This window comes from Microtus oregoni, unplaced genomic scaffold (assembly GCF_018167655.1).
Source record: "Microtus oregoni isolate MIOR12 unplaced genomic scaffold, Mior012 000017F_ref0000208, whole genome shotgun sequence".
Classification (NCBI taxonomy): Eukaryota; Metazoa; Chordata; class Mammalia; order Rodentia; family Cricetidae; genus Microtus; species Microtus oregoni.
The window spans coordinates 309,109-321,895 of NW_024543076.1; positions in this window are offsets into that span (position 1 = coordinate 309,109).

Here is a 12,787-nt window from a genome sequence, read left to right on the forward strand (position 1 = left end):
CACTAATGCAAGCTGTGTTTGTGAGAGGGGAGATCAGATAATTCATTGTGTTTGATTTTAAATGGAAAGTAAATACACATACACTCCTAATATGGCTTGGCGCATCAATGGATCATCAAAACTGTGCTGTTGGCTGATGTATTAGCAATAAGAAATGAATTTTTATCTACCCACTCAACAAATATTTGAGCTTGATGTGTTAAGCTGTATCATAGGCCCCAGGGGGAGGAGGCACACAATAATCAAAGAGAGATAAACTAAAGGCAGCTAGTTTGTAAATAAATGCAGTGCTGGTGGGAAGCTTGGGTGGCTGAAGTTTCTAGAGCAAGGGGCATCCATACTCAAGTCTGTAGCATCTATGGGAGGTCAATCTTAGGAGAGGTGGCTGTAAACCGGAGACAAAGAGCCTTCAGACAAAGCGTGATCTCCAGATGAAAAGGAAAAACATGTCCAAGACCCCAGAGCAGAGTGGAAAATGGCATATTTGGAGAACAAATAATTCAATCTGCCTGGGGAAGGGGGAAGAGGAAAAGCAGGAAACGTTTTCAGGATCTGGGGATCATTAATAACAAGACCCTATCTGGAACAAACTGGGGACTACTGAGATTTAAAGCAAGAAAGAGGTGTGATTAGACTTGCCATTTAGTAAGAGGTAGACTCCTAGCTTCTGTATTTGGACTGAACTGGAAGCTAGCAGAATTTATCAAGGTTAGTGGACAGCAGGTTATTATAACAAGGTGGCAAGAGGTGACAGCAAACCCCTGGTGCTTCAGGGTCCCGTGTACTTGTGACAACAAAGCAACACAAGCATGCATCCTCCTTTGGTGTGCACTTGTATATGTGCAAAATATATCACAGTGTTAGTAAAGAACGCGAATGAATAAGTACAAAATGATTAGAAACAGAAGTTCTTGTATTTTCTTCCTTTATCCCAATCTTCTTGAAATCACATGTTCTCACTGGATTGAAGTAAAAAGTGATGGTGAAAGCAGAAAAATGAGAGGCAATGGGAGAAGCAGGTGAGAGGGAGGTGGGGTGGAGGAAGAGGTCAAATAAGACAAGTATTGCTGAGGTTTCTGGTTGGGATAGACAGTGCTGTGCACCGTGGCGTGATCCTTTAGACAAAAGGATATTTGTATGGAAGAGGTCAGAACTCATTAGCAAGGGTCAAGTTGAGACGAAAAAGCCTCCAGCTTTTGCATAAGCAGGTACAGAGAGAGTCCAGTGGTCAGTGGCTTACAGATAAGGCAAAGTTTCCTTACCTTCCTGGAAAAGATGCAAGTCCTATATAATTTTCACCATAATGGAAAAGGGGAATGCTCTACCTGATAAATATCTAGCAACCTCCTTTCTCTTGGGAATTACATAATTAGAGGTTCCATGAGGCAGAAAATTTGAGGTTATTCCTCATGAAGATATAATTTATCTCAAGAGACTCGACCTTCAGATTGGGTATGATCTTACCACCATTAAAATTGACAGCTTGGTTGTAATGAGAATGACCTAGCAGATGGGCCTCTGGACATGTCTGTCAGGGCATTTCTAAAGTAGGGCAACTGAGGTAGGAAGAGTTGATCTAACTGTGGATGGCACCACTTCATGGGTTGGGGTACAAGACTGGATAAACAGAACTCTAGCTAACCAGGAATATTCCTCCTCTGCTCCTTGGCTGTGGATAAACACGGTCACCCATCTCAAGTTATGGCTGCCTACCCATGCCCTACCCCCCACACCGTGCTCTACATCCTCCAACTGTCCTCAGGGTTCTTCTTACAACGACAAAGGAAATAGATAATATACATATCAATCCACAAGAGCAAAGTTTAATGATAAATAGCATTATGGAAAATACAGATCCCTAACTGACGTTTCAAGAGTTTAACTGCGACTTCAAAATGCTGTGCTCTGTGACAACTCATTCAGAGATTAGAATTTCTAATCTAATACAAAGTTCTGGAGCCTCTGAGCACCCAAATCATTTATTCTTCATTGATTGTATCTAGTGAGAATTTCTGAATCTACAGAGAACCGACACAGGGTCCGGCTAAAACCCTACCATGTCAAGCACTGAGACCACTATGGACAGTAAGGACTGTTTGAAGAAGTCAGGAAAGGTGCAAAGAAAGGACCAGAGCCAAGAAATAGGGTGTCAATTTTTCCTGTGAGATATTTATTGGATATTTTCTAAATTCTTTCTTGAGCCAGAAAGGTGACAATTAAAGTCAATATGTTATCAGGCTTATCTTATGTTCAAAACGTAATGAGATTTACAATTGTTAGACAACAAGTTGTCACCTTGTTCTATGATGTTGACAGTATGATAAAGATACATTCTTCCTTCAAACTCATATTCAAGAAAAGGAAGCAGTTCAGCCTACTCAGCACTTTCTTTTGAATTAGCATTTTATCTATTATCATTGTGTGTACCATATGAGTGCCTATCTGTGTGTGCATTATCTGCTCGTGTTTGTGTGTGTCTCTGTGTGTGTTTGTGTGTATGTGTTGTGTGTACGTATGTTTGTGCATCTCTATGTCTGTGTATGTGTGTCTTGTGTATGTGTGTGTGTCTAGGTCTGTATCTACATACATATGTGCCACAGTGAATGTGTACCAGTCAGGAGTCCATTTTCTCTCCCACTGTAGGTTCTAGGGCACAAGGTCTGGTTGTCAGATTGGTGCAGTAAACTCTGACTCAGTGAGACATCTCACTGACACAAAGTTGTTTCTTGACGATCACACAGAATAAATGGCAAATCCAGGAATCAAGACAGGGAGAGTGTGGCACTGCAATTCCTGTCTTCCTAGCCTCTACTCCAGAGCCTCACAGGTCCCCCCAGCCACATTGACCAAAGGCTGTCACACACACTCAAGGAGGCAGAAGAGAAGCCGCTATTAAGAAACTCAGATGTTCTCAAAGCTTTTCCCTGAGGCATCTCGATGCCAAGGAGAAGCAGCAAAGATAAACTTGTTTCCTAGTGTCCTGCCCAGAACTTTTGCACAATAACATGGAAGCACACACCTACACACTCATGCATGGGCACAACTACATCCAGCAGAACACGAAAGCAGCTTCACAACTGTAGGCTGCTGCTGCAGTCAGGCAAGAAATGCATCACCTTACCCCAAAGAAGCTGTGAACACAGAAGAATCAATCTATCGTTTTAATAAAAAATGTGGGAACCTGAGATGATGAACTATGGTGCAGTCACTCTGGGCGGATCAGGCTGCTTCGCTATTAGTCATCTCTCCGCAGTGTGGTCAGCAGAACTTTGTTTAAGTCTGTCCGGTGCACTGTCATGCCTTCGGCACAAGTGCTGTGACCAAGGGGGATGAGATTACAAAAGCATCCTTGTCTCCTTAGGACAAGAAAATGCAGCCTTCAAGTAGCAAACATCAATCCCAGAAGAAGATAATCATGCCCCCAAGACTGGAATGCCAATGTTTGCTGATAATATACCTTATATCTTTGTAGGTACAAATATTGACTTTAATATAAAATCTTATAGCTCATTTGGAATCACCGATTTTCTGTTTTAGGAATAAATGCAAATAAGGTACAATACCTAAGAACAAGGTCTTTAACTTTCCATGTACATCTGTTTTTGGTTTTGCCTTTGGTTTTGGTTTTGTTTTTATCATCTTCATCATCTGCTCCCAAACTAACCTGGAGACCTAGTGGGTACTTTAAGGCCTTCAGACTACACGTGTCTGGTATCTGACATTGGTTCATTCTGCCCATTAATGATAGTCGCAGGGAATAGACAGTATTTTCTACCATGCCTTTCATATCAAGGACAGAAGCCCACTGCTTACTTAAAACATTCAGGATCTTGAAGTCAGTGCTACTATATTTTAAAACAGATTCAACATTTTAGAAGTACGTATTAATACCCATCTCTATTTCTGAACCACACCCACTCCCGCAATGGTACACTCTAGAGATCCAAAAACAAACCTGTGCGTGCAGGTGGTGCATCAAGAGTTGACGAGCCTTCTTGAACCATTCAAGGGCATCAGGAAACCCTTCCAATTTCAAGAGCTCCTCCAAGCAGTGATGGGAAATGTCAGCATCCACCCAGCAAGCAGAAAGGGGACCATTTTCTGAGTATTGTGTGTTCTCCCCTAAGACAGCATTGCCTGAAACAAGCAGCTTTGTTTATCCATCTTAAGGCCTTCTGCTGGGAGATGAGGGAAAAATACGAAACACGAGAATAAAATAAGGCCTGCTGAGTAGAATCAGCCATGCTCTCTCCTTCCTCCACTTAAGTCTTCAGCTCATTCCAATCCCAACTATGTTTGCATTTTATGGCTTGTTTCTCTTATTTTCTTGCAGTGCACAATGCCTGTCTGTGCTCTATGCGCTACCATACAGTTCGCGAGTTTTGGGTAAGGGGCTAGAGGTTGAAACACACAAACACAGAGAAAGACAGACAGAGAGACAGGGACACGGACCTCTAGTCACTGGTAAGAAACCCTTTATTCAATAGCACTATGGAGGCTTATATACTCAACAGTCAAGTGGGTCAACAGGTGAAAACCTTATCCTCTGATCCTGAAGGCCAAGGCAACACGTGCTCGTGAAGCAGAGCTGGTAAACAACTTTGACACAGCTTTCAGTAACTCAAATCAGAAGGAAAGTAAAGATCTCTAGCAGGGAAGAGCAGCTGGAGGCCAGGACAAATGGTTCCAACATCTCCTGTCCCAAGACTGAGTGTGTCACAATGATAGTCTAAGAACTGCCTTTGTAACATTCATGCTTGCTCTGGGATGCTTCAGTAGCCCCTGGCCATTTGCATGACACACTTGCAGATCCAGAGCTAGGTGTTTCTGTCTCTGTAACATGCATGCTTGCTCTGGGATGCTTCAGTGGCCCCTGGCCATTTGCATGACACACTTGCACACCCGGAGCTAGGTGTTACACTCCCTCCCTCCTCTGGAAAGGAGGCTGTTTCTCATCTGTTACCTGCCTTCTCCTTAGCTTCAGCAGAAATAAGTCCACATGATGCTGAAAAACTCTTTAGGACCTCTTCAAAAGTATAAAAACCTTCCTGACCATAACTTAGGTCACTAAAATACCCATTCCTGGCCTGCTGCTAAAAGATCTAAGACCTTACTGGCTCTAGGTTTCTAAGGTTTTCCCATGTATCTGCTTTCATGTTGAATTCCAACAACTAATTTGACCACAGGACCAACCTGATAAATATTATTTTGTTTTTAATCTCAAAAGCTCCTGTAGGGGACTAAGGAGATAGCTCAACTTTGCAAACTGTTAGCTTTACATCGCAAAGACCTGAGTTTGATCCCCACCATTTCTGTTCAACAAAACAGACAGACAGACAGACAGACATGGTGCTTTGTCATCCCAGCGCTGAAGAATCAAGAGACAAGCAGAGCCTTAGAGCTTACTGGCCAGCTAGCCTAATTGGTGCACCCAGGCCACGGAAACCCTTGCCTCAAAATACAAGATAGAGGGCTCCTAAGAAGCAGCACCAGAAACTGTCTCCTGGCCTCAACAAACAGATGCACTTGTGCATGTCCACCTACCCACCTAGTGAAAGAAACAAAAACAAAAACAAAAACAAAACAAGGATCTCCAGCTGGTAAGAAGCAGTGTGCTATGCTTACCTACTGTGGCCCAAATTAGGAGCATAGCACATGAAGATGAGAACTAGATTGTCTCAGTGCTGCTGTTGGGAGGACTCAGAAATGTCTTGGGGCTAAAATGCTTGGAAAAACGATGGAAAACTGTTCTGCTTTTCATAGCATTTTATGTTGTCCCTCACTCTTTCAACATAGCCATACTTGGCACATGGGAATAAAGCTTTGACTTCATATTTAAGTCAAATGGAAAGGACACTTGAAGAACATTTTCACAGAATAACTTATTTCCAATGCCTCAGCCCACTATAGAATATGAAGTACGTAGATATCAACCAAATGCTGAATTTCTGCAGTCATCAGTTGCCAAGTGACTTTGTACGGATTGGTAAAAGTACATCCATTCAGATCTCATTAATTTAGTAGTTGCTCTGAAGTGCTTTAGCTATATCAGGTAGGGAAGCAAAGAGTGGGGGTCCGCTTTATGACGGTACAGAAATGATATTCCAAGCAAACTAAGCCATAACGATGCAGCCTGCAGACTGCCCTGCTCCTTGCTCTCTTAGTGTCTCCTTCAAGACCCAGAAGAAACAGTGCACGCACATCTTACCTTCCCCATTCATCCAATCACTGCCAAGCATTCCATTTGTGCCGAGCAGTTGCCCTCAAGAAACGCACGCACAGAATATAGAAGTCCTGTGTTAGAAACCATTCTTGTTATTGAGTGTGTATTTATCTGATACTACATGCATAGAAGTACATGAAGCACTTAGCATGACCAAGCAAATCCCCCATGACTCTTACCACTTAGTCTAAGGCCTAAAACACTCCAACATCCTGTTTACACTAGATGTCTTTTTCATCTCTTCAGCTGCCAACTTTCTATGGCCCCGATAGAACTAACCATGGTCCTGAAGTTCGCATTTCCTTTCTTTAGCTTTCATTAAAGTATGATCCCATCTGTACAAACACTGCATTCAGAGTTGCATGCTGGGAAGTGTTAAACAGTGTTGCGTCTTTGGCAACCAGGTCTATTCAACCAACATTCAGTTTTAATTCCACTCATTCTGTGTCCATGCATCTGTGATCTGTTCACTATCATATAATCATTTTATTTGCTTATTCTCAGAATCATGGATATTTGCGTTATTATCAACATTTTTCTATTGCAAATTGCAATACCAGTGCCGCTGTGAACACCCATGTGCATACACAGGGTTTATATGCAAGAATGTCTCTGGCTGGGCTGGAGAGATGGCTCAGAGGTTAAGAGCATTGCCTGCTCTTCCGAAGGTCCTGAGTTCAATTCCCAGCAACCACATGGTGGCTCACAACCATCTGTAATGGGGTCTGGTGCCCTCTTCTGGCCTGCAGACATACACACAGACAGAATATTGTATACAAAATAAATAAATAAATAAATAAATAAATATTAAAAAAAAGAACGTCTCTGGCTTATACCTATGAACAGAAATGCTGGTGTGTGAGATGCCTTCCAGTTTGCAAGCATTAAATAATCCCCGAAATACTGCACTAATCTATGCATCCCACAGGAAGGTAACACTCCACCTAGCAATAAGTATTGGGACACTTGAACCAGACTTATTCCAATAAATAGCACTAGAAGATTTGTCCTTTTAAAAGATTTATTTATCATAAATGTATGAGTGTTTTCCTCACATCTATGTCAATGGGCCATGTGTGCCTGGTACTGGAAAACATTGGATTCCCTGGAACTTGAGCTGCAGATGGTTGTGAGACACTGTGTGAGTACAGGGCATTGAACCTAGGTCCTCTGGAAAAACAAGTGCTCTTAATTTGAGCTATGTTTCCAGCCACAGCAAATTTATCTTTTAAATTTTCCAATCACATTTCCTGGATTATCAAAAAGAAAATGAGCATATTATATTGTGTCCTGGTAATTTTTATTTTGTGAAATGATTGCATGAATCTTTTGAAGTTTTTTTTTCATTTTTGTTTCTGTTTGGTGTGTGTGTGTGTGTTGTGTGTTGTACATATGGTGTGTGTGTGTGGTGTGTGTGTTTTGTATGGTGTGTGTGGTATGTGTTTGTGTGTGTAGTATGTGTTTGTGTGTGTGGTGTGCATATAATGTGTGTGTGATATGTGTGGTGTGTACATGTGCTGTATGTGTGTAATGTGTGTACATACACATGCATGCAGGTACTCTTACCTGTGTCTGTGTCCATGGGACCTGGAGCTCACCGATCAGATGGAGCCCCAGGGGATCCTCCTGTCTCCTCTTCCCCAGTCCCAAGGTTACAAGTGTTGGCAGCATGCCTGACTTTTTATATGAGTGCTTGAATCCAAATTCATGTTCTCAAGCTTGTAAGGAAAGCATTTCATGTATCGCACCATCTTCCCTGCCCCTTTACTTCATTTTGCTTTGTGTGCATGCGTGTGTGTATATGCACGCACTCGTGTGTGTGTGTGTGTGTGTGTGTATGTGTATGTGTGTGTATGCACGCGCTCATGTGTGTGTGTTTCTTGAGACAAGGTCTCCCTCTAACCCTGACTAGAATTTACTATGTAGCCCACGTTGGACTCAAGTTGACAGCAATTCTCTTGCCTTAGACTCCAAAGTGCTTGGACATGAGCTATTTATTACCCATGGCTTCCTTAGAAAAATTTTATAGCAGACTGTCTTTTACTTATTTGGCTTTTTTTTTTTGGTTAAAATTTGTGTATTAAGAATATTAGTCCTGGAGATGGAGAGATGGTTCAGTGGTTAAGACAACTTGTTTCTCTAGCCAAGGACCCAGCACCCACATGGTGACTCACAGCTGTCTAGAACTCTAATTCCACAGAATCTGGTGCCCTCTTCTGGCCTCCACAGGCACTGCACACATATAGCAAACGTGCAAATAAAAATAAATTTTAAAAAGTGATATTAATCTGTCACGTGGGCTACAGACTACTTCTAATTTGTTACTTGTTTTTCTTCCCTCTTTTTAGTCTATTTAATGAAAAAAAGTCCTTTTACTATTTTTGAATTTAAAAATGTTTTCTTCTATGATTAATGCTTTTTATGTTTTACAGATTCATACCCAAATTTATGAGCATCCATTTAAGAAATCATTCTTCTTAGACATCATTTACCCTTGTAAGTAGGCTAGCTTCATTTCTTCTAAATTATTCTAAAATTTTGAACAATATTTATTTATTAAATTATATTATGAAGACTACTTGATTTACCATCAATTAAAGTATTTTTATACATTATAATTTTCAGGCTTCATTTTTCCAGCAAATTTATATTAAGCTTTTATGGCAGGTCTTAACCTGAGACTAAGGAGATAGACATATAGACAGGTAAAATTCCTTAGCAAAGATTGCTCCCTAAGGGGAAGAAGGGAAACAATAAATGGGGAAAGGTCACAATATGGATTCTTCTTCCTCTTTGTTTCCCCACCTCCACGTCTCTGCCCTAGGATACCTCACTTTTTGACTGAGGCTTTTGCAGATTTCTGCTAAGGCCTTGACATCTCTGCAGATGTAATCAGAAAATTGCTGACATGACAGAGATTTATCCTCAGGGATGTTATCCCAGGAAGAGCCACCAGCTAGAGTAATAAACAGAGCGGCAATGAGCCGTAAACTTGCACAGCTTCTAACAAGCAAGCACAAGGTTCTTCCTCCAAAACTGCCCACACTTAGCTGAAGCCCACCTTCTTAGCTGAGGATTGGGCATCTCGTTGTATTAATAATACAGATACAGCCATCCTATTTGCATTAATTTCAAACTCTTGGGCCCTGTCTTTTCTCAAAAAATTAATTAATTTTCTTTTTTTCTATTTGAAAAGCCATTGTTTCTATAAACCTTATGCTTTGAACTTATAATAGAAATATTAAATCAAAATCACTTTATTTAATTATGGAAACTGCACTTTGGGGAAATCCAAGGCAGAAAAATGAGCCTGTGTCTTGTGCTACTCAGTGGTTCTGTGCTGCAGAAATTTCACAGGGTTTCTGCAACTTTCTGATTCTCTAAGTGCTGGTGGCAGATCAGACCAATGGCTTCTGGTGACTTACGACATCCCCTGTACCTGCGATGGTTTTCTGTTGCCCTGTATTGAATTGTTTCTCACCTAAAATGCTTAGAGTGATTTCTGTTATACCAAGCCCTTAATAATACAGCATACGACATCCATCAGTCCAACATGGCTGTGGTAAGATACCTGACCTAATAATTCACAGGTGGCATTTTTTTTTGAGGCTGGTGGGCTCAGAGTTTCTGGCAATGACTGCTTATCTTCCATTTCTAGGTCTGCGGGGATCACAACAGCTCATCGTGGCGGTTGGAGTGGGTAAGAAAAGCTGTTCACCTCAGGGTGGAGAGGAAGCCATGAGAAAGGAAAGGACAAGAGACTAAGAACCAGGCACAACTTTTATAGGTCTATCCACAGTGGCCTGTTTCCTCCAGTTAGGAAACACTGATAGAGAGTCCAGAACCTACCTTTATTTCACCACCAGCTGGGGACCAAGTATTTAACATATGAACCTATGCAAGAAATTTCGTAATCAAACTTTTAATTCTATTCCACTACACTCCGCACCCTTTTTGGTTCCTAAGTTGTCACATTAGAATTAATTTTATTAACAACCCTTGAAGTATAAATCTAATTAGTCTTATTAAATAAAAACCTGGAGTCAGGTATTAAGGTGAGAGCTGAACGATCAGAACCAGAGCAGCCAGCCACTAGAGACTTCTTACCTTTACAAATTCTCAGACTGAATAGGACCTACTGAATTGGGCCTCCTGTCTCCATGAATTCTCAGACTGAACGGTGGTGGAAGGGAGGCGGGGGAGGCATCAGTTGAGATCCTGTCTCCACCTCCCACCTCCCAAGTGCAGGGATTAAAGGCATGAGATCCCAAGTGCTGGGGTCAAAGATGTGAGCCACCACCACATGGCTCTGTTTCTCTTTTAGACGGGTTCAATTTCGTGTAGCCCATGGTTGCCTTGAACTCCTGATATTCCAGCTTTCTCCTGGCAAGTGTTGGTACTGAAGGTGTGTGCCACCACTGAATGGCCTCTATTATTAACTAGTGACTAGTTCCCCCCTCTGATCTCCAGGCAAGCTTTATTTGTCAGAACACAAAATACCATACAACAAAACCTGAAATACATTAAAGAAGGCTCCTCCCTCTGTTTCCCAAACTGGAGAACTGAAACCCTTCAAATTTTCATTTAACTAAAATTACTCAGAGTTCACTAACATTTTTATGGTATAGTCGAGGGGGGGGGACATAAAAATCTATATATGGAGGCAAGAATTGCATGAGTTCAAGTCTAGTCTGTGTAGCAAGACTTTGTCTCGAAAAGATTAAAACAAAAGAATTTATAATTCATTTCATTATTTCATTAGCTAAAATTTTTTAAAAATATATAGGAATCTTGGTTCATAAATATGTATATGTGTTTGCCCAAGAAAGATGGCCTTTTAGAGAACTGTGTTAAGAGGCATGGTGGCGCATTCCTTTAGTCCCAGCACTTGAGAGGCAGAGACAGGTAGATAGATCTATGTGAGTTCAAGGCCAACCTGGTCTACCTAGCAAGTTCCAGGACAGCCAGGACTACCAAGAGAAAGCCTGTCTTGAAAAAAAAATAATATTTTTTAATTTTAAAAATAAAATTAAATAAATCATGTTTTTTTTTTTTTTTTGGTTTTTCGAGACAGGGTTTCTCTGTAGCTTTGGTGCCTGTCCCGGAACTAGCTCTTGTAGACCAGGCTGGCCTCGAACTCCCAGAGATCTGCCTGCCTCTGCCTCCCGAGTGCTGGGATTAAAGGCGTGCGCCACCACCGCCCAGCAATCATGTGTTTTTAACATCTGACTCAGGTAGTTAAGATAGCTAAACTTTAAAGGTCATATTTCTACGAAAGGTTAATTTACTGAACAGCAGATACATCTTTTCAATCTACTATTTATATTGGCTTTCTGTGGTTAATATAACACAGATAATATAATTGTTATAACAGGTGACAACAATTCGGCCTGGCTAGATGACTCAGAGATGAAGTTTCTTGCTGCCAAACCTGAGGTATTGAGCTCAGTGCTCAGGACCCAAGTGGTAGGAGGAGAGAACGTCCGACCTCCGCACCTAGCATGCGCATGCAAAACTAAATTGCTGAAAGGATGGATGAATGTTTAAAAGACACCATTGTTCCAGCTCTGGATGCTATGAGTCCAGGATGGACTGCAGCAGTGACTGCCAAGGATGCTATTGAGTGGTCTGTTCACATCCTTCTCCTGCTTCTTTAGCTTTTAGGGATAGCTTCATCATTCAGATCCTTTCTTTGGAGTCACAGTGCCTTTTCCCTATATGAGTGTGTGTGTGTGTGTGTGTGTGTGTGTGTGTGTGTGTGTGTGTGTGTGTTTATGTGTTCCCAAATGTCTCCTCTCTTATAAGGACATCAATCATATTGGCACATCTGAATGAGCTTATCTAAACTGATTACATCTGCGATAGCAACTTACATTATTGGGAAACACAAGTCAAACAATAAGCAGCAAAGAGACTCTCAATCAAGGCGAGAAATAGATCCTACCAATAGTCTATAAGCCACATGTTCATCTGATAAAACTCTAATGATAAAATGGTAAAGCTTTCTCCCCAGATGTCATTGATCTGGAAAAATCAACAAGTCTAGATTTCTAATGCAGCCGAGTGGCTTGGGGATGACCACGGAGAAATGGGCCATGAGACACCAGGGTCTGGAGCTAGCTCTGGGCTGGTTCTAAGTGCAACGACTGCCTTTGCAGGAGCTGACTCCTCGAGCCTTAGTTTCCCCATCGATGCAGCAGAGAAAAGAGTCCCTCTGCAAGCAGCGGGTCTGAAATCTCTATGCAGGGGAAACAACCGAGTGGGAAATGAGATAAATGCAGACTTGGTATAGCACTTTACTGAGGGGACTTTCTATTTTAAATGCTAAGAGAAGCCGTTGTGAGATGCCGGGTGGGGATGCACTTTAAAACAATATGAGGCTACACAGCTCACTGCTGTATACTGCGATAGGTTGGCTTTCAATTTATTTTTTTTCTTTTATTTATTTATTTATTACAGATTTCTGTCTCTTCCCCGCCACCGCCTCCCATTTTCCTCCCCCTCCTCCAATCAAGTCCCCCTCCCTCGTCAGCCCAAAGAGCAATCAGGGTCCCTGCCTTGTGG